At 38.5% G+C, this 25,429-nt stretch overlaps 1 long non-coding RNA gene across 2 annotated transcripts; it reads right to left on the reverse strand.

Moving 5' to 3' along the window:
* Positions 1-6,435: 6,435 nt before the first annotated feature.
* On the reverse strand, positions 6,436-21,675 carry LOC114264060 (uncharacterized). Of its 2 annotated transcripts, none has more exons than XR_014334702.1 (5): positions 21,591-21,675; positions 20,104-20,667; positions 9,129-9,201; positions 8,923-8,996; positions 6,436-6,520 (listed from the first exon to the last, which is right to left on the reverse strand). It is a non-coding gene; the product is annotated as an uncharacterized LOC114264060 (long non-coding RNA). The 2 variants fall into 2 exon arrangements; XR_014334701.1 differs by lacking the exon at positions 21,591-21,675 and adding an exon at positions 21,417-21,567.
* Positions 21,676-25,429: the final 3,754 nt, after the last annotated feature.

Here is a 25,429-nt window from a genome sequence, read left to right on the forward strand (position 1 = left end):
GAAGGAATTTGAATGGTTGTGGGATTTTGATTGAAATGAGGTTTGGTTGAGAAATATTTTGAATTATTAGAAAATACCGAGTATTATTTACTCTTTTGAAATGGTGATTTTGTTGGAAACGATATGAACATTTTGGAAAAATTGTTTATTTTCGATGGAGATTCACAAGGCTCATGAAGAGTGTGAATGTTGTTTTGGGAATCATAAGATTTTTTTATAAATCATTAGGATTCCAATTTGGTTATGATTTTTGGAATATTATTGTTGTTGTTGTCTTTTACTTAAAGATAATTGTTTCGGCAACTGGTGGAGGGCTGTATTGATTGTTGTAGAAACTGCATTGGGATTAGACAATTGAAATGTTTACAAAACATACATCGTATTGTGTATATCATGGATTTGTAACTGGAGATTTCATGTTTTAGAAAACATATTGTTGTTTTAAGACGCATGTATTGTATTATTGAAATGGTAAATAAAATGGTGAAGTTGTAAAGCGGTGTTAAAACAGTATTAAGTTGGTCTGTGTGTCCTTGGTGTAAGACCTAAACCTGCGTTGTAGGTGCCGAGCCTTCCAGTTAGTACCGGTAAAAATGTCATAGTGACTTGTATAGTTACTATTATGAACACTAGCCCTAGAGATTTATTCATTATTTACCACATGATTGTTTTAAAAGAATACCGTTGACTTGGAAAGATCTTTTAGAAATCTCGCATTACATTGTTTCAAAGAGAGAAAATGCATGTTTTACCATGACATTTCACGTGCGTTCCTCTTATGACTTTGTTAAGCTTCATGCATGTCATTAAGTTTATCTATACTGGGCTTTATGCTCACCCTACGAGAGAAACAACTTTCAGGTGAACTAGTGTGCCTTCAACAAGGTGATGACTTGGAAGGATCTTAGACCTTGAGGCTCGTACTTATTGTTTTCCTTGATTATTTGTTAGAATTTAAGCCATAGGCTTCTTTGTGTTAAGTTGTGACTCATTTGCTATAACTGGGCAAGGCCTTGGAAATTTGTAGCCTTTAAGGAATTAACATGTAATAATTTAGTTTTATTCATCATAGATAGAATTCATGTTATAGAACTAAAAGAATATACCGAGGCATGTGTACAAAATGATGTTACGTAATCATGTTGTTGTGTTCCACATGTTAGCAATATTATAATGGAGTACAATGTCTATTTACTTCGGGGTGTTGCAACTTTTCATCCTATCTTAAGGACATGATTCGTATATGACTATGTAACTAAGTGCTTATGTGGAATGCATTGTGCGTTTTAATACTAGTGTATGAGATTTTGCTAGGGGGCACCATAGATGTGCGCTAAATTTGTTGCATTTGTTTTGATTAGGATGTCTATGCGGGGATGTAACGACTTTCCTCCTTCCACACAGGAAGAATTAAGGAAGCAATTCTTGGAGTTACGCCAAGGTACTACACCTTTGGCACAATTTGAGGCTTGGTTTACCAACCTATCAAAGTTCGCTATATAGTTAGGGGAAACCGAGGAGCTTCGTTGTGCGGAGTTTGAGAGTAGGTTATGTGATGATATTCGGAGAAGGATTGCCAAGTCTTGGCATAGGAACTATCATGCGCTTGTGGAGGCTACAGTTCCAGTCATGGGGCAGAGTGGGAAGGAGACCACTTCGGCAACTCCTGCAGCTTAGGGTCATGGTAGACCTAGTAAGAACCAAAGGAGAAAGACAAGGTTGTTGCCTCAACCAATAGTTACACCAACGGGATCATCTAACCAACTAGGACTTAGGGCGATCAAGTGCTCACAGGGGGAGCAGTCATTGGAATCCTTACCAGTTCAAACTTTGAACTTGTCATGTATTCGGGGACCACCTATTTGCTATGAGTATGTAATCAACCAAGTCACACTAGGCATTATTGTACGCAATTGGGGACTTCCTTGGGTGTTTCGCAATCTAGCAAGGTTCAACCTTATCCGTCTGGACAGGGACAATACCAATACCAGAACCGAGTAGACCAGACTTCACGGGTCATTGGGGGGCCGAACTTTTATCCTTAGAGTGGGGAGATCCATGTCTGTTTCTAGTGTGGCTAGCTGGGTCACATCTGTAGCTCTTGTCCATGGCGTCAGAATTCACAAGAAGAAATTGCATTTTTCGCAACGCAACAAAATATGTTGCTAAAAGGAAAAATTCGTTGGCAAAGAGTTTTGCCGACACACAAAGCTACGTTGGCAACCCGTAGGCAAAAGTGAGTTGGCAAAAGTTTTTGCCGACGAAATTATCATTGTGTTGGTAAAAGTAATGCCTTTAGCGACGAACATAGTCATCGATAAAAGCCTTCATCCATCGTCGGCAATCTACCTTGCGCTGGTAAAAGTCATTCAAATATGATGATTGTGTGGCACTTTTCGCAACACAAATTTGCATGGGCAAAAAATATACTTTTACCAACAACATATGCGTCGGCAAAAGTAAACTTTTGGCGACAGATTTACGTCGGTAAATGTTGCCATTTGCCGACGATTTGTTTGTCGCTAAAGCTTTACTTTTGGCAACGACAAATTGGCATTGGCAAAAAATACACTTTTACCAACACAATATGAGTGGGCAAAAGTAATTTTTAGCGATACATTTATGTCGGTAAATGTTGCCATTTGCCAACGATTTAGTTGTCGATAAAGCTTTAGTTTTGGCAACGACAAATTGACATTGGCAAAAAATACTCTTTTACCAACACAATGTGAGTGGGCAAAAATAAACTTTTGACTACACATTTACCGACAAATTGTTTGTCGAAAAAGCTTTACTTTTTGGCAACGACAAATTTGTAGCGGCAAAAAAAATTGAAAATCATATATATTTTCTTATAAAATTTACATATTTACAAGAGGCATCCCTCAGGCACTATTCTTACAAACTAATAACATTGATATTAAATCACCTAAAGTTGATGTGTAGGCAAAAAAACACTGCTGAAAAATATGCTTTTGGAAGCGTTGTATAAAACCTAAAAGGGTAAACTCACTAAAATACTCAAATACATCCAAATTGTGAACCCATAGTAAAAACAGCAGATAACAAAATGAAATCATGAAACTAACAACAACCCAAATTTGTAGCAGACCAGCATCAAGTAGCAGCCCGCTTCACAGCAACATTGCAGCAGCAGCAGCAGCAGCCTAGCAAAATTCTGCAGCAGCGCACCGGCAACAGCAACAGCCGACCAGCAGCAGATCCTGAAATAAGAGAGTACTTAAGAGTGTCCCACATAATTACCGAGTGGCTTACCCTTGCAGATCCTAAAATCCTATCATGTTTTCCTGGAAAATACATTCCAGATAGTACACGAAACATGGATTCAGGATTTGGTCTTATCCTTCCATTTCGATGCATTGGAAAATCTTTTAGGATTTCACTCCTCCCAGCAACATCAGCAGCACTACGTAAAAGAGACAAGGCTTCCTGAAAGTGAAGGAAATCAGTTTCCCTGTTTGCAGAGGATAATTGGCCTATAGCATCTGGCCAACTGACAGTTGAAACCATTGGTGGTCTAGAAACCTTTTGAGAATCTCCAGGAAATGCAGGCAATGCTGAATTTGCAAGTCCACGACATACAAGGCAAAGAAACTCCCCCTAAGATAAAAAGTTCATTATTCAAGATAACAAAATAAACAATTGCTATCAACTGCAGAAAATGAGAGACTAAAGCAGATTGCTACCTGATCTGGATCTACAATGAGTCCTCCTTCAAAACAAATTCGTCTAACATACCTGTATTAGCAGCGTAAAAACATTACATATGCCTTTTCAATACATGCACATGTCCAGCAACATGTTTAAAGAAACCCTACGTTATCAATATTATCGCAACTGTGAAAAGACAGACAAAAAACTTTAGTTACAAGTGTATGCCTATGTAGCAATGTTCAATTAAGTATGCATGTTGAAGGAACCTTGAAATAAAGGCAAGTTTAAAGCTTGGCTGCAGAATCACTTAATTCCTTTTGGTTGTTGGGATATCATGAAAGAATTCTGGAAAAAGGGAAGTTAAGAAAGCTTATTTTTTCATGACTAAAATCTCATGAGAGGCATTTTCTTATTAAAGGACAGGAAAACATTTAAGAAAATACTCTATTGGAGGCATAGCCACAAACAAACACTCAAAATTGAAATAGTTAAATTCACATTTTTATTCACTGTCCCTATTACGGAGCATCACATCAATTGATGCTTTAGTTCATGGTTCCTTAGTATAAGCTTTAAAGTCCTGGGATTCTCAAGTGATTGAGACATAATTATATTTGAAACAATAGTAAGAAACAGTTTTGAGCAATCACTCTCAAAAAAATAAACTTCCTTCACACATAGAAGATCATAAGTTCATAACCCTTAGGTCATAATCTAGGAACAAGAGAAATAGCTTCAAAAAATTATAACCCCAAAACTTACAATAAAAAATTTTAGGTGTTGCATCTCAAGACATTCAAAAGGCTCATCTTTCAAGGGATAAAATCCAGTGCCAAATAAAATATATTCAGATTATGCTGAAAGTGTAGCATAATAGTGCCTAGGATTTTGGGATGGAGGACTTAAAAAATAAATATCCTCAAGGGGGTGTAAGTGTAATTTACCCAAATGGTTGGTGAGTGAGGAGCTGCTATCATGTTGAAGAAAGACCTAGTTTGATTTCAGACATGAAATTAAAGCTTTTGAATGAAAAATTGAAGAAATGGAATCAGGATTCAAAAGCCAACAATTTTGAAGGACACAAAGGCCTTCAATGAGATTGAGAGTGTTCGTAATCTCATTATCGCAAAGGGGCATAAAGAGTACTTGAAAGAAGAATTTGGTAGCATTGCAAAGATGGAGAAAACGAGACAAAACCAGAAGGCTAAGGCTTTATGGCTTAAAGAGGGTGCTGGAAATACCCATTTTTCTTAGAGAATGGCTAATGCTCATACATAGGCAAAATTCCTATTGGGGCTAGGGTGTGGACGGTTGAGAAGATTAGAACTAGTACAGAGGATTCCTATGAGGAGCTTTACTTAGATCCAGGAGGATGGGTTGAACTTTGGTGGCATCGCGACCACTGATAAGGATTGGCTAGAAAGACATTTTCAAAAGAGGAAGTGGTTGTGGCATTGAAGTCTCAAAAAGGAGATAAGGTCACGGGTAGGTTGGTGTATGAGTATGACTATTGCCTTTTTCCAATAGTGTTAGGAAGGCGTTAAATAAGCCTACATAGTTGTGTTGGGCATGATATCCTTATTTTTCGAGCATGGTGTTTCTTAGAAAAGTTTCAATGTTTTTGTGTCATTGATTCCTAAGAAAGGAGAATAGAGTATACAAAGGATGTTAGGCCCATCTCCTTATTGGAAGGAATATAAGATCCTAGCTAAAGTTTTTGCTAGACCATTGAAGAAGGTACTTCTAAAGGTAGTGTCAGAGGAGTAGACAGATTTTGAATGTTGCTTTTGCAGCTAATGAGAGTGTGGATTTGAGGTTGTGGCATCCCAAGGGTGGTTTGCAAAGTGGATATTGAGAAAGCGTATTATCATGTAAACTAAGAATTTTTGTTATATATAATGAAGAAGATGGGTTTTGGAGAAAGGTAACATAATTATATGCCAGTGTGAGTTTTATTGTTGGTTGATGGATCTACCGTAGATGTTTTCTAGACGTCTTGTGTCAAGGAGATCAATTGTCATCTTTTTTGTTCACTTTGGTTATAGAGGCACAATATGCGACTTTCCCAAGGCAAGAGCTTATTATACATAGTATCTCATTAGACAACCACTATTTCTATATTGTTTCTCATAGAAAGTCTGTATGCACTTAACAGAACGACTTCTTCTTTGAACAGTAAGGAGGGAAACAAAGAAAAAAGAAAGGGGTCTAGTCTCTCTCATTGTCCATCTATAATTCTTGATAAGAACAATTCAAGGTGGTTTTCTTGACAATTTCCTTGTGGGGCGAATGAGTGGTTCGCCTAAAATATTATCTCATTTATTATAAGCAGATGACACCATTATATTTTAGATTTCATATAGTCTATTAAGTAAAGAATGAGGTATAAGCTATTTTGAGATCCCCTTTTGATGCTCATTCTCATATTTAGCTCTGTTTATCAAATATATATATATATATATATATATAATGAAAGAGAAAAGAAAAAGATATGAAACTTTTACGTGTGGCCAAACATTTAAAAAAGTAATAAACAAGACCAACTAAAATAGTGTCTATGAGAAATAAGTCAATGAAAGGCCTACCTTGAAATAGCATCTTTTGCTTCAAGTGAATTTACAATAATACCTTTAAAGCTGCAAAAAAGATAAAACATGAACCATCTGTACCAACTAAAATAAACAAAGTAACAGATGTCACCAAAAGAGTTGGCAATAAAACAAAAAATACTACACAAAGTACAAAGCAACCACACTATATCAAATAGCACACAACAGCAAACCAGTAGCAGCAGATGCAACAGACCAACAAGCAACAACCATCAGCCACCAGCAAAAAGGAGGATCTGGTAGCAATCTGTATTGATTAATGAGAAGTTTAAAACAAAGTCCATAAGCTTTTTATTGATCTGGTAGCAGTCTGTGTGTGCGTGTGTGTGTGAGTGTTAATAGATATGCAAGCGCAAGTACTGGCCAAAACATAAAGCTTTTACCATCATTCGGTAAAAAATAAAATAAAATAAAAACCTTCGATTTCCAACTATACTAAAACAATCAGTAGCGTAGTAGATCCAATGCATTCTACACTCAGTGAAAAAAAATGTTGTCCAAGTTAAAATCATTCACTTGCAACAATGGCAATAATTTACACAAGGCAAACTAATTTCAAATTCTCTACTAATATTCAGATAAGGTATATTTCAATGATTTCTGATATGGAAGGCATATGCATTATCTCTGTAATATGTACAGAGGTTTCAGATTCTCTGTAGTCAGACAACAATATGATGATATTACAATACAAAACTCCTAATTATTATCAAGTTCACATTATTCAATAATTTGGCAACAAGAAGAAAACAAATAAAATGGTCATTTCTGACATCAGATAGTGGTGGTCATTGCTGACAAAGGCAACAGTATGAATAAGGGTCATTGTGATATATTTGTTTCCAACAAAAATGGACATGATGTTCGGTGGGATTCAGGTAGGCAAAGATGATGTCAATACTGCTGCAGTCCTGGTAATGATCATGGTGAAGATGGTAGTCCCCCAGTGATTATTGCCTCTGATTGCCGGCACCAATACGAGTTGGTTACAAATTTATTTTGGGTTGACAACGACAGCAATGAAATTGTTGCATTGACATCATTTTTTACCATTTCTTCCTTCTTATTCATTGAATTTACCCCTCATTTTAGTTTTCCCCTTTTCCTTGTGAGATTCTAATAAAATGAAATGTGCATGGTTAATGCAATACTTTTCAAAAAAACTGTATGATGGAAAGCAGAAAAGAAGAAGATGACAACAAAAATGTTTTCCATATGAGAAAACTAGGATTTCAAGAAATTGAGGGTTCTGAAATTGTCTCTCCTAATGCATTCACTTACTCGAAAAGCCCAATAAGAGACCAAAAGAAATCAGCGAGACACATAAAAAGAGAGAATTAGTATAAGCATTACTATAGTAGGCTTAAAATGACACGATTCAAGTGCAGAAAACAAACCACATCAATCTATTGTAAACTACATACTTCTCAAGCAAATCCTAGCAAACTGGGCACTTACAAAAACCTAAGGAAAAAGGAATCAATTTCCTCTATTGTGCCAAATTCAATGTATTCAAAGAAAAACAATAATAGATAAACTTTCACTCCCGCACCACCAAGAAAAATAATCAAAAAAGAAAAAGCAATAATTATTTTACAGAAGATATTTGAGAAGAAAGCTTTATAGCTGTCAAACCATAAGCACCTGTTTCTGGAATGGGGAAGGAAGGGAGTTTGGGGTGGATTAGCTATGCTAAATAAGAATGGTAAGTTTAATAAAAACATTTAAATGAAATTCTGCCAACAGACGCCAGGGGAGTTAAGGTTCGTAAAGTTCCATTACTCATTATGAAATACGAATCAATTCAATTCATATTCTTCACCAGCAAAAACATTATCACCAATAAAATTAAGGTTAAAAAAACTACAAAATATTAGAGGACTTGCAGAATGAGAGGGGGAAAAAAAAGATTTTCTTATTTACCTACAATACGAGAAAAGTAACTATACAATAACCAAAAAAAAGAAAGAGAATGGGGGAAAAGTCTAGGCATCGCACCATAAATTGTGAAAAAAAAAAAGAAGCACAAAATGTTGGAATTGCAAGCTAATTCAATTAGTAAATCTTAACCATAGACTATTATTTAAAAACTTAAAAGACTCTTTCCATTAAAACCCATATTAACCTATAAACTTTTTCTTTCTTCCTCCCCACCCCTAAATAAGTAAAGGCACACACCCACGCCCCAAACAGAACATAAACCCTACACACCTCCCTTTTGAGATGGCAAGAGACATACTCAAGTTAATAGCTTGTGGTCACGAACAAAGATGCATTATGACAATTTGACGCAAATCATGACCCATGGGCAACTACTACCCCTGAATCCTAAAATATTAAAAGCATAAATACACAACTGAACAGAAGCTTATTAAATTAAGAAAGAAAATAAAATATGACTTAGGGTGACTCAAAGTTAATAACGCAAAGTCATCAACGAGAACAGCTTTTAATGCAAACAATTTCCAATATCCCCTCTTCTTCAGATTTGTTCTTCAAGATGTTATTATGAACTACATGAAAAACATGGCTTGTCCAACACTAAACATAGGGTTCTTGCATGGATGGGCTCTACACAAATAAATTGGAATAACATTCAAGATTCAGTTTAATAGGAAACTGTAATAGTAGACATTACCTTGAGCTGATTTGTAGACAAAAAAGCACGAATTCCATGTAACGGTGCTCCAATTGGAAACCTAAAATCCAGTTCTACAGCAGGAAACTAAGTCATATATGCAACACCAAAACCAATGATTAATGTAATTAATATACCACACAAGTATGGCTATGGCCAAAACAAAAGGTTTCAAGTCAGTCTTTCAAGTAAGAATTACATCATACCACCAATTTCACCCCCTTTGTTTACAAAAGTATGAGTATGATCCTTCACAAGCAGATTTTTATCAGCACCAACCTAGGTCAAAGTAGAGATCCAAGAAAAACAATCAGAGACCATTGTCTTGAGAAGATTATGTAACTAAACTACAATTTTATATAGTTAATTCTCAGAAAACAAAAGGGTTTTTTCTTAAAAAATTCATGGAGCCAGCTTAGTGCAAATGCATCGACAGTTCTCGAACCACAAATCAACTACAATAAAATAACTTAAACATCCTACATTTCAAACATGCATAGGGAAGGGAAGTTTGAGATTAATCACATAGAAAAAGTAAAATCACCTAGTTACCACCATTATTATACAAAATCGCACCGACACAACTAATGGTGTATGGGTTGATATAATCCACATGTAGGGTCATAAGGGACTTTTATCATATATTGGAAATAAATAAGGGGTCCAAGTTTTGCCCACCCAGGTCAATTAGCAGAGTTAAGGAACTAACAAGTTAAGTACATGCCTGCGTTTATTCTTTCTGAGTAGTCCTGCCAATAACAGATACACTAAACTGCATATGAAAGGGTCTATCTAAAAGCTATGAGGTCCGAACTCAAGCCATGAGAGGAACTAACCAAACACAGAGCCATATTCTTCCATTCTATATTCAAAAGCAAGCTCATAGTTGTGTAGGCACATTGGGAGTGAATTGAAGGCATTAGTAGGCCATGAATATGTATGAGCAATACATCATTGGCACAAGTACATCAGTATAGAAGCTTCTTGGCATCGTAAGCTAATTAATCCTCTAGATTTCAGCGATAATTCACCCATCATTTCAATATCTTATGATATGTAAAGCAACTACAACAATGAATATTTCTTACCAACAGATAAGATTTAGTTCCTTGCTCATTATCATAAGCAGATGTCATACAACAATCAAAAGCACAAAAAACTGAAACATTTTGTACCGCAGCTAAATTATTAGGACATAGATATTTGATCCTACAAGCGTCCTAAAATATAGCGACCCCGGTCTTTTCCCATTTGATTATTGTATCCGGACTTAGGTTCCGTAGATTCTGTCATTGTATAATTGTTGTTGTTGTCCCTTATTTTCTCATTTGGAATTATAGGTTGTGTTGGGAAGATTTGGAGCAGGTTGGTTGAGCTTAGGAATCAAGTCTAGTTGCCCAGATTTTGGCTTGTACGCTCGAGCGGGGAATACACCCATCCAGTATGTCCTGTGTAGTGTTGGCCGCTCGAGCGGGGTATTGGACGCCCGAGCGGGAAAGTCGTGAGTGACGCTCGAGCGGGGAGTTGGGCGCTCGAGCGGGGACCTGTCTGCAAAAACTTCTGGGAGTGTGCATTCGCCGCTCGAGCGGGAGTTTGGCCGCTCGAGCGGGAGTCTGTGAGTGGCGCTCGAGCGGGGGTTTCCACGCTCGAGCGGGGCGACTGGTATAAAAATCCGAGATCCGACTTTCTGGGTCATTTTTCATCTCCTTTTTGATTTTAAAACCCTAGAACCGTCTTCTCCCTCTCCCTACACACCTTCTCTCTTAGGTTTGATCTACTTGGAGTGTATTTCTACCCTAAGTCCTTTGTTAAAAAGATAGAGTGGGTCAAGGGCTTCCGTTTAATCTGAACAATCTTGGGTTTGGAGCACTTTGGTTTTCGTCATCTTCTCCATTCGAGTTCTTCGCTTCAAGGTAGGGATTTCCTACTCCATTTTATAGGTTTTGTTCTAAGCTTTGGAAATTTGATATGTTGGGGATACTTTGGTAAATTTTGGGAAAAACCCTAGTTGTATTATTGAATTAATTTGTATAAGTAATTCATGGAATTGGAAAAAAATGGTTAAATTCATGGAATTGGGGAATTCATTGATTAAATAGCGTAATTGGGTAATTGGAATCATTTGTCTATTGAATTGTTGACATAGTTATTTTCAGTTTAGAAATAACTGTTTTGGGCTATCGGTGGAGGATAGTCATGATTGTTGTAGACATTGCATGTGGATTAGGAATAACTGAAACTAATCACATTGGTTAAGTCATTAATTTTGACTATGGCATTGATACAGAAAATACGTGTATTGATTGAACATTGCATTTGCATACATTGTTTTGTGTGTGGGAGGAGATAGGGGATGTACTCCATGGTTTAGGGGAAGATAGGGGATGGACCTCTAAACCGGATTTTGTTTGGGAGGAGATAGGGGATGGACTCCATTAGCATCACTTTTATGTGTGCTTATTTATATTGAAGTGTTTTATTGATACAGCACTAAAATGTGTATCAAACTGGAAGTATGAAGTGTTTTGATTTGAGCCTGAGTCTCATCTGTTTGTTGACATGGATGAATGTGGATATATTATGTATGGTTCACTGTTGTAAGATTGGCCAGGTTCTGAGCCATGTTGATAAAATTGGAAAGTAAAACGTATCTTTGGCAATAGTGTCATGAGACTGTAAAATGAAGTAATTGATTATTTTGGTTAACCATCTGTTGAATGCTATTGCTTTATTCATTGCTTATATGTGGTTTAGTATATTTCTATTGGGCTGTGGCTCACCCTTTATGGGAACATCATTTTTAGGTTCAGGTGATAAACTACCTCCAAGGACTTAGCTTGGGAGGGTTTGGCTTCTGGATTGAAGAAGATTACCTTTAGTTAATAGTTTTTAATTATTAGTAAATGTAAACATTCAAGCCTAGGGCTTTTCTTGTATTGAGATTAGAACTCATATTTTTGAATCCAAGTGCTGGCTTGGAAAGATGTAAGCCTGTAGGGCATTTTATTCGATGTTACATGTAATGCTTTATTTAGTAATACTCTGATGAATGAATTAATAAATTGTCTTCTTTAAATAATGCATGTCAATGATATATAATGGGTTATTTTTTGAGGGCGTTACAACTTGGTATCAGAGCGTACTGGGTTTGAATACTTTGGGTACGTGGGAAGTGATTAGTATCACAATGGGTTCGTCTCGTTTGATAGAGACTTAGTGTAATGTTATATGCTTACATGATAACATGTTTATGTGACTATGTGGGTATGGAATGTATTTTCTAGGATGTTGATTGGACCCTTGAGTTTTTAGTAGTCTTGTTGGAAAGGCACTTGATCACTGCTGCTTCCAACCGGAACTATAGCAACGCATTAGGACTATCATTATCCAGGAATGAAATTCGTAGGTGCTTATGTGATTATGTGCTTACGTGGAATGAATTATTGTTGTCCAATGCATTAGGACGCGAGTGTTTAGTTTCGGCACATTTATTAATGTGTTAACGTCTTTGTTTCCTTTATTAGGATGTCAGGACGAGGACGAGGACGCGGTAGGCGTGGTAGGCCAGGTAGGCAGGAGGAGCCTGTGCCAGAGGAGATTCCGGCAGTTCAGGAGGGAATTGGTCAGGCGAATATGGCTGAGCCAGTAGGCCAGCAGGCTATGGGCGCTCTAGCCCGAGAGATAGCAGGGGTATTCAGGGAGTCAGTAGGCATTCTCAGAGCTGAGAATCAAGCTCAGGTTGTTGTTGCGGATGCAGGACCTTCCTTTCTGAAGAGGGAGTTCTTCCGGTCTAATCCGGATGAATTTGTGGGTGATCCAAAAGAGCCGCTTAAGGCAGATGAATGGCTCGAACAGACAACGAAGACGTTTGAGATGCTTGGCATCGAAGACGAGGGGTTGAAAGTGACCTTGGCATCTTTCCAGTTGAAGGGGGATGCGGGTCAGTGGTGGAAGTTTACTAAAGGGCGTATAGGAGGTACGTGGGAGGCTTTTGTGAATGCTTTCCAGGAGAAGTTTTTATCTCCAGCTGTCAGGGAGAAGCTGCGAGACCAGTTTTGTCAGCTTAAGCAGTCGAGTTCTTCAGTGGCTGAGTTTGAGGCTGCATTTACTAGTTTGTCCAGGTTTGCACCTGAGTTGGTGGCATCTGAGGAACGCCGTTGTATTGAGTTTGAGAAGAAGTTGAGGCGTGGCCTCAAGCTGAGAGTTGGGGGAACTATGATTCGGGATTATGGGCGTATGGTTGATGCTGCAGCCCACATGGAAATTATGATGCAGGAGGAGGAGGAAGGACAGAAGGGCTCCAAGAGGAGTCAGGATGGTTAGAGTGATGGTAGGAGACAGAAGGGTTTTAATCCTCAGCAGTCTCAGGGTAGCTTTTCTAGATCGACTTTTCCTGTGCCGAGTGCTAGTTCGGGGAAAGGCAGTCAGGGAGACATTACCTGTTTCAAGTGTGGCCAGCTGGGCCACAAGTCTCCAGTTTGTCCTCAGAGGGGAGGAGTGCAGAGAGCAGCATCATCTTCAGCTCGATCTCAGAGCCAGAGTCAGGGTAGAGGTCAGCCACTCTCGTGTTATCAGTGTGGTCAGCCAGGGCATATGAAGAGGTATTGCCCGCAGTTGGTTGGCACACCTGGTGCATCGGGTTTGAGGCCGATTCAGGGTCAGCAGCCAGCTCAGTCAGGTCAGGCCTCGAGGGCCAATCAGGGGGCTTCATCGTCCCAGTCAGTGCAGCAATCTTATGCTCCTAGGGGTGAGCAGGTTGATCAGAGGTCGTCTGGGCGCGTGTATGCTGTTACCGCGCAGGATCTTGTACCGGCTCCATCAGTTGTGAGAGGTACTTTCTTGTTTTGCAACTCGGTTGCTAATGTTTTGATTGATACGGGTGCATCTCATTCCTTTGTGTCTGCTGCATTTGCATCTGTTTTGGAGTTGGAGTTAGCACAGTTAGCATCTCCTATTTGTGTAGTGTCACCTCTTGTGGGTGAATTGATCTTGAAACAAGGTGTTAGGGGTTGTGATATAGAGGTTGATTATCATAGAATCCCATTTTCCTTTGTAGTTATGCCTATGAGGGGTTTCGATGTTATTTTGGGTATGGACTGGTTATCGTCATACCGGGAAGTTATTGATTGCTACCGCCAGAGGGTCACTTGTTGTACCGTGAGCGGAGAGTATTTTCATTTTCTGGGGGACCGGGTTGGTGATGTATTGCCACCGGGGTATGTTCCGCGAGGACGGAGTGAGCTTAGTGGTCTACTTGCTAACCTTTCGATTAGTGAGGATGTTGAGACTCAGATTGTGTTGCCAAGGGTGGTTTGTGAGTACTCGGACGTCTTTCCCGAGGATCTTGTTGGTTTGCCACCGCATCGAGAGATTGAGTTCTCTATTGACCTGGTGCCCGGCACGGCGCCGATTTCTATGGCACCTTATCGTTTTGCCCCAGCCGAGTTAGTTGAGTTGAAGATTCAGCTCCAGGAGTTGCTAGACAAGGGTTTTATACGTCCTAGTGTTTCGCCGTGGGGAGCACCGGCCCTCTTTGTTAAAAAGAAAGGTGGTGCTTTGAGACTTTGTATAGATTACCGGAAGTTGAATCGGGCTACGGTTAAGAATAAGTACCCTATGCCTCGTATAGATGATCTGTTTGACCAGTTGAAGGGTTCCTGTTGTTTCTCTAAGATAGACTTGAGATCAGGTTACCACCAGTTGAGGGTCAGAGAGGAGGATATTCCGAAGACGGCATTCCGTATGCGGTATGGCCATTATGAGTTTCTGGTGATGCCATTTGGACTCACCAATGCACCGGCAGTCTTTATGGACTTGATGAACCGGATCTTCCGAGAATTCTTGGATCGGTTTGTAGTCGTTTTTGTGGATGACATCCTCATCTATTCGCCTTCTGAAGAGAAGCACAAGGAACACTTGAGAGTGGTGCTTCAGTTACTTGGAGTCCATAAGCTTTATGCTAAGTTTGGGAAGTGTGAGTTCTGGCTAGAAGAGGTCAAGTTCTTAGGTCATGTAGTTTCTGGGGAAGGAGTGTCTGTTGATACATCCAAGACTGAGGCAGTGCAAGGTTGGGCACAGCCTAAGAGTGTGTTTGAGATCCGCAGTTTTCTGGGGTTAGTTGGGTATTATCGTCGGTTTGTGAAAGATTTCTCCAGATTAGCTTCGCCTTTGACTAGATTAACTCGGAAGGGAGTCAAATTTGTATGGAGTGAGACTTGTGAAAAGTCGTTTCAGGAGTTGAAAGTTAGACTGACCACCGCTCCGGTGTTGATTATTCCGGAGAGAGGGCTGGGTTACGCGGTTTATTGTGATGCCTCACGAGAGGGTCTGGGTTGTGTGTTAATGCAAGAGGGGAAAGTAGTTGCCTATGGCTCACGTCAGTTGAAAATTCACGAGCAGAATTACCCTACGCATGATCTAGAGTTAGCAGCTGTGATATTTGCCTTGAAGATTTGGAGGCATTATCTTTATGGTGAGAAATTTGAGGTATTCTCGGATCATAAGAGTCTGAAATATTTGTTTACACAGAAAGATTTGAACTTGAGGCAGAGGAGGTGGATGGAGTTCATAGAGGATTATGACTTTGAGTTGCATTATCATCCGGGAAAGGCCAATGTGGTGGCCGATGCCCTTAGCAGAAAACCTGTTGGTGTCATAGCTAGTATAGCCATCCGAGAATGGGAGATGTTGGGTGCACTTGGGGAGTTTGATTTACTTCTGCGCGAATCCGTTGAGGCTGCGGCCTTGTTTTCTGTTATTGCACGGCCTACACTTGTGACTCGAGTGTTAGAGGCTCAGAGAGGTGACTTTGAGGTAGAATCTCTTCGTGAGAAGATTTCCGATGGGAAGGTTGAGAAGGGTTTGACGGTATATTCCGACCTGAGTGTGAGATACCGAGACCGTCTGTTTGTGCCGGAGTCTTGCCGAGAGGAGGTACTCCGAGAGTTTCATCATTCACGTCTTGCGGTGCATCCGGGGGGCACTAAGATGTATCGGGATTTGGGTCGCCAGTTCTGGTGGCGGGGTATGAAGAGAGATGTGGCAGCTTTCGTATCTAAGTGCCCTACTTGTCAGCAAGTGAAGGCTGAACATCAGAGGCCAGCGGGTTTGTTGCAACCCTTGCCTATTGCTGAGTGGAAGTGGGAACACGTCACTATGGACTTCGTTGTGGGTCTTCCGAGGACTCAGCGGGGTAGTGATGCTATTTGGGTGGTTGTAGACCGGTTGACTAAGTCGGCGCACTTCATTCCTATGCGCGTGAGAGATTCGGTAGATCATCTTGCCGACTTGTACATTTGGGACATAGTGAGGTTACACGGGGTTCCTGTGACGATTGTCTCGGATAGAGATCCTCGTTTTACTGCCAGGTTGTGGCAGAGTTTGCAGAGTGCCTTAGGCACTAAGTTGACCTTTAGCACGGCTTATCATCCTCAGACTGACGGGCAGTCCGAGCGTACTATTCAGATACTTGAGGATATGCTTCGGGGTTGTGTTCTAGACTTTAGTGGATCGTGGGAGAGGCACTTGCCGTTGGTAGAGTTTGCCTACAACAACAGTTTCCAGTCTAGTATCGGTATGGCACCATTTGAGGCCTTGTATGGCCGACCGTGTAGATCTCCTGTTTGTTGGGCTGAGGTGGGTGATGCACCTCTGTTGGGTCCGGAGTTGGTGAGGGAAACGACGGAGAAAGTTGAGCTTATTCGTAAGAGGCTTGTTACAGCACAGAGTCGTCAAAAATCTTATGCCGACCGTAGGAGGAGACCCTTGGTGTTTGCGGTGGGTGATCATGTCTTTTTGAAGATATCACCTAGATGGGGTTTGATGAGGTTTGGGAAGAGTGGGAAGTTTTCCCCTCGGTTCATTGGTCCGTTTGAGATCCTTGAGAGGATTGGCGAGGCTGCTTATCGTTTAGCTTTGCCGCCGCAGTTGTCCGGAGTACATGACGTGTTTCATGTGAGTATGCTTCGGAAGTATGAGCCGGATCCATCACATGTGTTGGATTGGACCGATTTAGTGGTTGATGAGGATGTCTCGTATGAGGAAAGACCGGTTCGGGTATTGGATAGGTGGGATCAAGTTTTGCGAGGCAAGACCATCCCTTTGGTAAAAGTTTTGTGGAAACATCATGGAGTGGAGGAAGCCACTTGGGAGCGTGAATTGGAAGTCCGCGAAAAATACCCGGACATGTTTATTCATTTGTAATCTTGTATTTAGATTTTGTAATATTGTTGAACTTAAGAGCTTTACATATGTCTTAAGTTGTAAAACGTTGAGTATGTTTTGGTAAATGGGTGTATCTTGAAACTTGCTTCATTATAGAAGTTTAGTATAGCATTGCATATGTTGATTACATTGTTGAGTGTGTTATATATATCATGCAATTGAATATGATATGGGGATTGTTAACATTGAAAGGAATAATGCATAATAATGACACAGGTTGAGATATATGTTGTGTTATATATTTAATATGAGATGCCTCTTGATAAAGAGATGAAATGACCAGTTTTGGGTCAAGATGTTTACTAATGAATTGTAAAAAAAAATTTTGTTTTCAAAAACTTATGCTTAATTTCGGGGATGAAATTCTTTGAAGGGGGGGAGGTTATAGCGGCCCCGGTCTTTTCCCATTTGATTATTGTATCCGGACTTAGGTTCCGTAGATTCTGTCATTGTATAATTGTTGTTGTTGTCCCTTATTTTCTCATTTGGAATTATAGGTTGTGTTGGGAAGATTTGGAGCAGGTTGGTTGAGCTTAGGAATCAAGTCTAGTTGCCCAGATTTTGGCTTTTACGCTCGAGCGGGGGTTTGGACGCTCGAGCGGGGAATACACCCATCCAGTATGTCCTGTGTAGTGTTGGCCGCTCGAGCGGGGTATTGGACGCCCGAGCGGGAAAGTCGTGAGTGACGCTCGAGCGGGGAGTTGGGCGCTCGAGCGGGGACCTGTCTGAAAAAACTTCTGGGAGTGTGCATTCGCCGCTCGAGCGGGAGTCTGTGAGTGGCGCTCGAGCGGGGGTTTCCACGCTCGAGCGGGGCGACTGGTATAAAAATCCGAGATCCGACTTTCTGGGTCATTTTTCATCTCCTTTTTGATTTTAAAACCCTAGAACCGTCTTCTCCCTCTCCCTACACACCTTCTCTCTTAGGTTTGATCTACTTGGAGTGTATTTCTACCCTAAGTCCTTTGTTAAAAAGATAAAGTGGGTCGAGGGCTTCCGTTTAATCTGAACAATCTTGGGTTTGGAGCACTTTGGTTTTCGTCATCTTCTCCATTCGAGTTCTTCGCTTCAAGGTAGGGATTTCCTACTCCATTTTATAGGTTTTGTTCTAAGCTTTGGTAATTTGATATGTTGGGGACACTTTGGTAAATTTTGGGAAAAACCCTAGTTGTATTATTGAATTAATTTGTATAAGTAATTCATGGAATTGGAAAAAAATGGTTAAATTCATGGAATTGGGGAATTCATTGATTAAATAGCGTAATTGGGTAATTGGAATCATTTGTCTATTGAATTGTTGACATAGTTATTTTTAGTTTAGAAATAACTGTTTTGGGCTATCGGTGGAGGATAGTCGTGATTGTTGTAGACATTGCATGTGGATTAGGGATAACTGAAACTAACCACATTGGTTAAGTCATTAATTTTGACTATGGCATTGATACAGAAAATACGTGTATTGATTGAACATTGCATTTGCATACATTGTTTTGTGTGTGGGAGGAGATAGGGGATGTACTCCACGGTTTAGGGGAAGATGGGGGTTGGACCTCTAAACCGGATTTTGTTTGGGAGGAGATAGGGGATGGACTCCATTAGCATCACTTTTATGTGTGCTTATTTATATTGAAGTGTTTTATTGATACAGCACTAAAATGTGTATCAAACTGGAAGTATGAAGTGTTTTGATTTGAGCCTGAGTCTCATCTGTTTGTTGACATGGATGAATGTGGATATATTATGTATGGTTCACTGTTGTAAGATTGGCCAGGTTCTGAGCCATGTTGATAAAATTGGAAAGTAAAACGTATCTTTGGCAATAGTGTCATGAGACTGTAAAATGAAGTAATTGATTATTTTGGTTAACCATCTGTTGAATGCTATTGCTTTATTCATTGCTTATATGTGGTTTAGTATATTTCTATTGGGCTGTGGCTCACCCTTTATGGGAACATCATTTTCAGGTTCAGGTGATAAACTACCTCCAAGGACTTAGCTTGGGAGGGTTTGGCTTCTGGATTGAAGAAGATTACCTTTAGTTAATAGTTTTTAATTATTAGTAAATGTAAACATTCAAGCCTAGGGCTTTTCTTGTATTGAGATTAGAACTCATATTTTTGAATCCAAGTGCTGGCTTGGAAAGATGTAAGCCTGTAGGGCATTTTATTCGATGTTACATGTAATGCTTTATTTAGTAATACTCTAATGAATGAATTAATAAATTGTCTTCTTTAAATAATGCATGTCAATGATATATAATGGGTTATTTTTTGAGGGCGCTACATAAAAGGCACTGTTATATCAGTTATTACCATAAAAGATCAATGGATCAAATATTCTAGAATATGGATGGTCCTTGTTTCACATTTCATGCTTTATGATCATGAAAAATATTCTTTATTTGCAGCTTAAAAGCTATGGGCCATAAAGAATACAAGAAATGAAATTAACATTAAAATCTAATATCAATAAATAACTTCATGAAAACAAGCATGTGGTCTTCACCTTTTTCATCAATCAAAAAAGATTATTGTAACAACCAAAGAAAACATGAAGTCCCATTTCCTAACAATAGTTTGCATTTCTATAAGCTCATTTTTCTGATTAAACACAATTGCTCAAGAGAATAAATCAACTTCCAGAATTGATCACATGTGCCATGTGCTAGTTGCATGCAGTCCTAGCAAATAAAATCTTCATCATGAATGATCTAGTAACTTAAGGATAATATTGTTATGAGCAAGAGAGACCAATATATATTGTATATAAAGAGAGACAGAAATAGGATGGTCGCAAAAATTCTGGTTTTGAATTACAGACAAATAAAAGGCTATTCAACTATTTCATTCAGCAGATGTATCTTGTGGTTAATCGGCATTATCTTTCTCTACAGAAATAACAACAATTAATAATAATGACAACAATAATATCATAAAACAAAACGAAGAGAATTTTCCTTACTGGAGCAATGAGCCTTGTCCCTCGAGGTAATAATCTTCACGTGATGCGAGTGCAAGGTCTACAAAGCATGAGAAATCTACATCTGGGGTATAAAGGAGATTATCCAACCCTACAGCTTGCCTTACTTGCCTAACATTTACAAAGTGCAAAATTTACTTAAAAATACATGCAAAGAGTAATTTATTTTCCGTAGTCATGATAAGTAAAGTGTATTTTATTCCTAGATCCCAAAGGAATCCACTTTCACAAACCAATAACTTCAATACATGAGAGGATCACCTTGAACGTTCTAAATCCTGTAACTCTGTGACCCAGCCGTTGTATCTGAGTTGAACTGTGACCATAGGCACACCAACTAGTTCATAAATATTATCAAAGAATTCCCACTTCCTCCATGTGCGTGGAACTAATCTTTTAATTCCAGGGACATCACATACTGCCACCAAATGGAGTAGTTTAGTATTTAGTAAGGACATAAATAGTGAGAGTATCAATATATGGAAGGAAAGCCAACAACAAACCTGCAACATAAGCATCAGCTTTCACAATTTTCTTTTGAGTAGCCTGAAAGTTTTAAAGAAAAAAGTATTAAGCATCGATCATTTAAACAGATGACCAAAAACCAGAACATCTGCTTACATATGAGTATAGGTCAACTTGTTGAATCCAAGAAGTTAGATCAACATCCACTTACTATTCATTGTGGTCCCTTAATTCGATCATATTATTGACTTTTCCCATTTTAAAAACATTTGTTTGCTTCAAGCTCAAAATTATAAAAAGTTAATAGTACATGGTTTGGATCATTTTTGCAGTAGACTAAGGAATTCTCACTAATTTCACAAAGCTACAATCAAGTAACTATGGTTTCCTTTTTTGCCACATTTATTGTGTATCAAACTATCAGAAAAAGAACCGCCTTTAAAACAAGTATATAAAGATGAATAAAAAACTAAATTATGAAGATTCCATAGTTCAAATCTTTCTGAGGATAAACTATTACTTTCAAAAAGAATTTAACCACAACAGTATCAGAAAAATTCGCGAGATTTCTTAATGGCTTTGACATGGATTTATGTAGTTGAAATAAAAATGCATAATACTTCAAATTGTACAAGCATGTGTTAGAAAAACGTAGGAGACTGAACTACAATCCAGAGTCATGTAAGATATCACAGGAATTCAACTGGATGACTTGCAAAATCCAGACACTCGGTAACAATAAGCTTGATTCCACATATTCTGCGTAAATAAATATGGATTTAAAGGCAGTAAAATTTTAAAAGGTGAAAAGTGGAAGTAACTAAACTTACTTTTGACATGGCAATTCCCGTCACATATATCTCTCCATTAGTACAACACGAGAAAAAGTAACTACAATAAGCTTGATTCCATAGTACTATTTCTTTCAACTTCGTTTCATCCATGCAATACTTAAAAAAACAAAACAGACAAATTCTAATAACTTCACAGGATGGATCACATACTATCTGTAACACATTCTTCAGAAGGGCCAGAGCCTACAACTTCAGACACAGCTACTTGCTCTGGCTCCTTGTCTTGCTCAGATCTGGGGTGTAAGGCCCCGGTGTCCCACATCGGGAATGGAGGGGGAGTTCCTGGGCTATAAAAGTAAAAACCTGGACCCTTATATAGCATCGAGGCCTTTTCCCAAGTGGTGAAATCCCTATTAGAACTCCCTAGTTAAGCGTTCTTAGGCTGGAGTAGTTCTAGGATGGGTGACCCACTGGGAAGAACAAATCCGTGCGGGTGTGGCCCAAAGCGGACAATATCGATGACGTGTAAAAGGTCGGGGCGTTACATGGGGGTAAAAAAACCAGAAGATAAATTAATATAGAGAATAAGCACTTAGTTTGTGGTAATGTCCTTTAGCTTTAGCCAGTAAAAGAATTAATATCAGAGATGCGTTCTATGTAGCATTACAAGAATTGAAGACATGCAAAAATTCAAGCCCAAGCAAATCAACAAGAAATGAGCCCATACCAGTTTTGAACCAATTGAAAATGAGGATTGATCCAAACCAATAATAATAATAACACAAAAACAATAAGAACAATTATATGAACCTGCAGTCACATAAATCTAGTCCATGTGAGCTACTACAGAGACAATTTGTAGAAAACAGACATGATGCAACAATATGATTAGCTAAACATATGAGCAAAAAGGAAAAAACAGTATCAATGACCATAGATGAGAAAAATGGCCATACAAGAAAATTAACAAATTGTAAGAAAGAAAAGAAAATATATTTTCCAAATGGAAATGACTGAAGACATCACCAAAAACAACACAAGCTCAAATCCTAACGAAAACTACTCTATGAAATGCCAACAAATTAGCCAGTAAATTGAGAAAACAAATCAATATTCAGGAATCCTTTTGATAAAAAAGATGTCTGGATTCTCATGGGATGTTAAAGAAGCGACTCATCCATGGCCATTTCCATAGGCTTGGGATTCGTCCAAAGGGTATACATATATATATATATATATATATCAAACCTTCTTTGTATAAACATAGATTTGTAACCATTAATTTCATTTTCATGAAGGTTCGATTAGGCTTTGTTGCAGCATTTGAAATAGTTGATGAACCACAGTCTCAGTGTTGACACCCAAACAAACCCAACACTCAAATATCCAACAACCCATAACATTAATCCATCGATCAAAATTCTACAAACCCATAATCGAAATTGCAATTAAAAACACCAAATAATCGAACAAATATGGAGTGAATGTGTGTGTGTGTGAGAGAGAGAGAGAGAGAGAGAGAAAGAGAGAAGGGTAGAATTCGAACATACCTCAAGAATCGAACTGATACTTTTTCTGATCGAAGAGAAGAGAACGAAACCCTTCCGTCGTCGTTGCCGCCGCCCAAACAGTCTCACCGCCGAAAAGAGAGCACTGTTTCCAGGTTGAAATCTAGCCGCTGCCGAAGAATGAAAATCGTGGAGAGTGACGAGTGGTTTACCTGTCCTGCAAAAAAGGAGGGAATTTTGATAGGAACCGCCTCAATTTTTAGAGGCAGATCACCAAAATAATAATAATAATAATCATAATAATAATAATAAAAACAATTTTTAGTTTTTTTTTTAAAAAAAATTAAAACTAAATTTGAGAATTATAAAAATAAAAAATATATTTTAAAAATTTTAAAAATTATTTATGATCTCTTAAAAGGTAAAGTTATACAAAAAATAATAAGTATTTTTTTTTTTCATCAAATTTTTTTTTTAAAAGTTTTTTAGGACAAAAAATTTGAAACAAGTTTCTGAAAATAAAACCAAGCATATTGAAATTGATAATCTAACCACATTCTTTGAAAAAGTTTAGAATATTTCAAATTAGTCATCTCAACTTAAGAGTGTGTTTGGGCTTAATGGGTTCATTTTGTGATCTAATTCGATGATCAATTTAATTTTACAATTTAATAACTAGAATATTTAAAACTTTTTAAAAAGTTATAATAAAAACACAATTCACCAAATCGCCTCATTTCAGCAAAATTTTTATCGACGAATAGTGTTATCGTCGCTAAATGTTTAACTCTTTGCCTACACCAACTTGTCATCGCCAAAAGTAAGTACACTAATAGCAATGCTTATTCTGTTGCTAAAAAATAAGCCTCGTAGCTAAAATTTTTGAAAATTTGGCGCCAACTAATAATTTTGGCACCTAGTGAATGTTACGCATTTTTAGTGACGGTAGTAAATTGCATCGGTAAAGGTCTACTTTTACCAACGAAATTGATCACTGCGTCGCCAAAAATATAGTTTTGGCTATGAAAAATTGACGTCGTCGCCAAAAGTAGTCGCCAAAAGTGCAATTTCTTGTAGTGATTCTAGAAGTGTTTCAGGGGTTAAGAATAACCAGTCTCGATAGTCTGGTTAGAAATGTGATGGTGGTGTTGGCGGAGAGATGGCTGTTTTGGGTAGTTAGTTTTGGTTATCTGGTTTTTTGACTGGAGGGTAAACGGTTGTAACTATTATGTGGTTGTTTTGTTTTATAACCGATACGGTGTGGAATGTTGAAATGTTATGACTTTTGTTTATGTATGTATGTATGTATGTATGTATGTATGTATGTATGGTGGGTTGTGTATTTTATGAGTTGGGTATGTTGTAATTTTGAGTTTTCCTTAATGTGATGAGTTGTTGTGGAATTTGAAAATCTTCATATGGACGTGTATGAACTATTACGTTTTGACTTGGGAATGTGATGGCCGGAGAGCCTTATTTTGACTTAGGGATTGTTTGCTACGTTAACTAAATTTTTTTTGGCTGAAATTGATTTAGAATGAGTGGACAGTAGAGTTGGTTGTGGAAGATGGGTATTTTGAGGGTCATTGTGCCCAATTGGGATATTGTGAGGGTAGAGTTATACCAGTCAGTATGTTCAGTTTGGTTGATGTTGGTTATCGGCTTAAGATAGAAGTATAAGTTGGAATTTATTTACAGTTGAGGCTTTTTAAGAGAGTAAGAGGGTTGTGTCTAGTGGTGGCAGGAGCAGTGTTGTGGTTGTTAACAGATGCATGTGGATAGGTATGGGTAGTGAGCTTATCATGGACCTTATCGGTCTTCGGCCTGGTGTGGTTGTATGTGATTTACGTTGGAGGTTTATATTGGTCTACGACAGAAATTATGGGTTTTGGCCTCAAGAAATCCACTTTGGACTTAAGGGGGTGTGGGAGAGATTGTAGAATCCCATATAGAAGTGTTTGGAGTTGGAAAATCGCTGTTTTGGTGCGAAGTGAGAAGAGTGGTTGAATGGATGAAGTGTTTGAGTCTAATAGGTCGGTGTAGAGTAAGGTGTTGTTGTTATCATACCAAGAAGTGAGTTAGATGAATCAACATTCTCAGTACATCTTTATGAATTTCTTATCAGGTTATTAGAAGTTTATAGTGTTGGTGTCTGAACTAGTTAAGAGTGGTTGATGCGAAGATGACTTGAGTTTCGTTTATGGAAATTTCTTCCTAGTCTACTGAGGGTAGTTAGTTTTCTTTTGTGGTGGTTATCATAATAATAGATTCACATTTCATTTTGGATTGGCGGTATAAGAGAGTGTGTTTGTTGTGTGTTTCTTGTACTAAAGGTAGAGTCCTTTTTTCAAGTTTTGTCCGCGAAATAGGGGTATTTTGTATCAATGCAGTGAGGGTTGTGAACCAAGGAAGTTGACTCCTTGTTTGATTAAAATCGGGAGGTACAATAGTTTATAGTAGAGCAGTTCATTTAACAAGGAAATTTTGAGATGGGTGATAGTAAGACACTAAGAGAATTAAGGGAAGTGTTGAAAGTAATTA

This window comes from Camellia sinensis, chromosome 7 (assembly GCF_055761805.1).
Source record: "Camellia sinensis isolate YWXY chromosome 7, ASM5576180v1, whole genome shotgun sequence".
Lineage (NCBI taxonomy): Eukaryota > Viridiplantae > Streptophyta > Magnoliopsida > Ericales > Theaceae > Camellia > Camellia sinensis.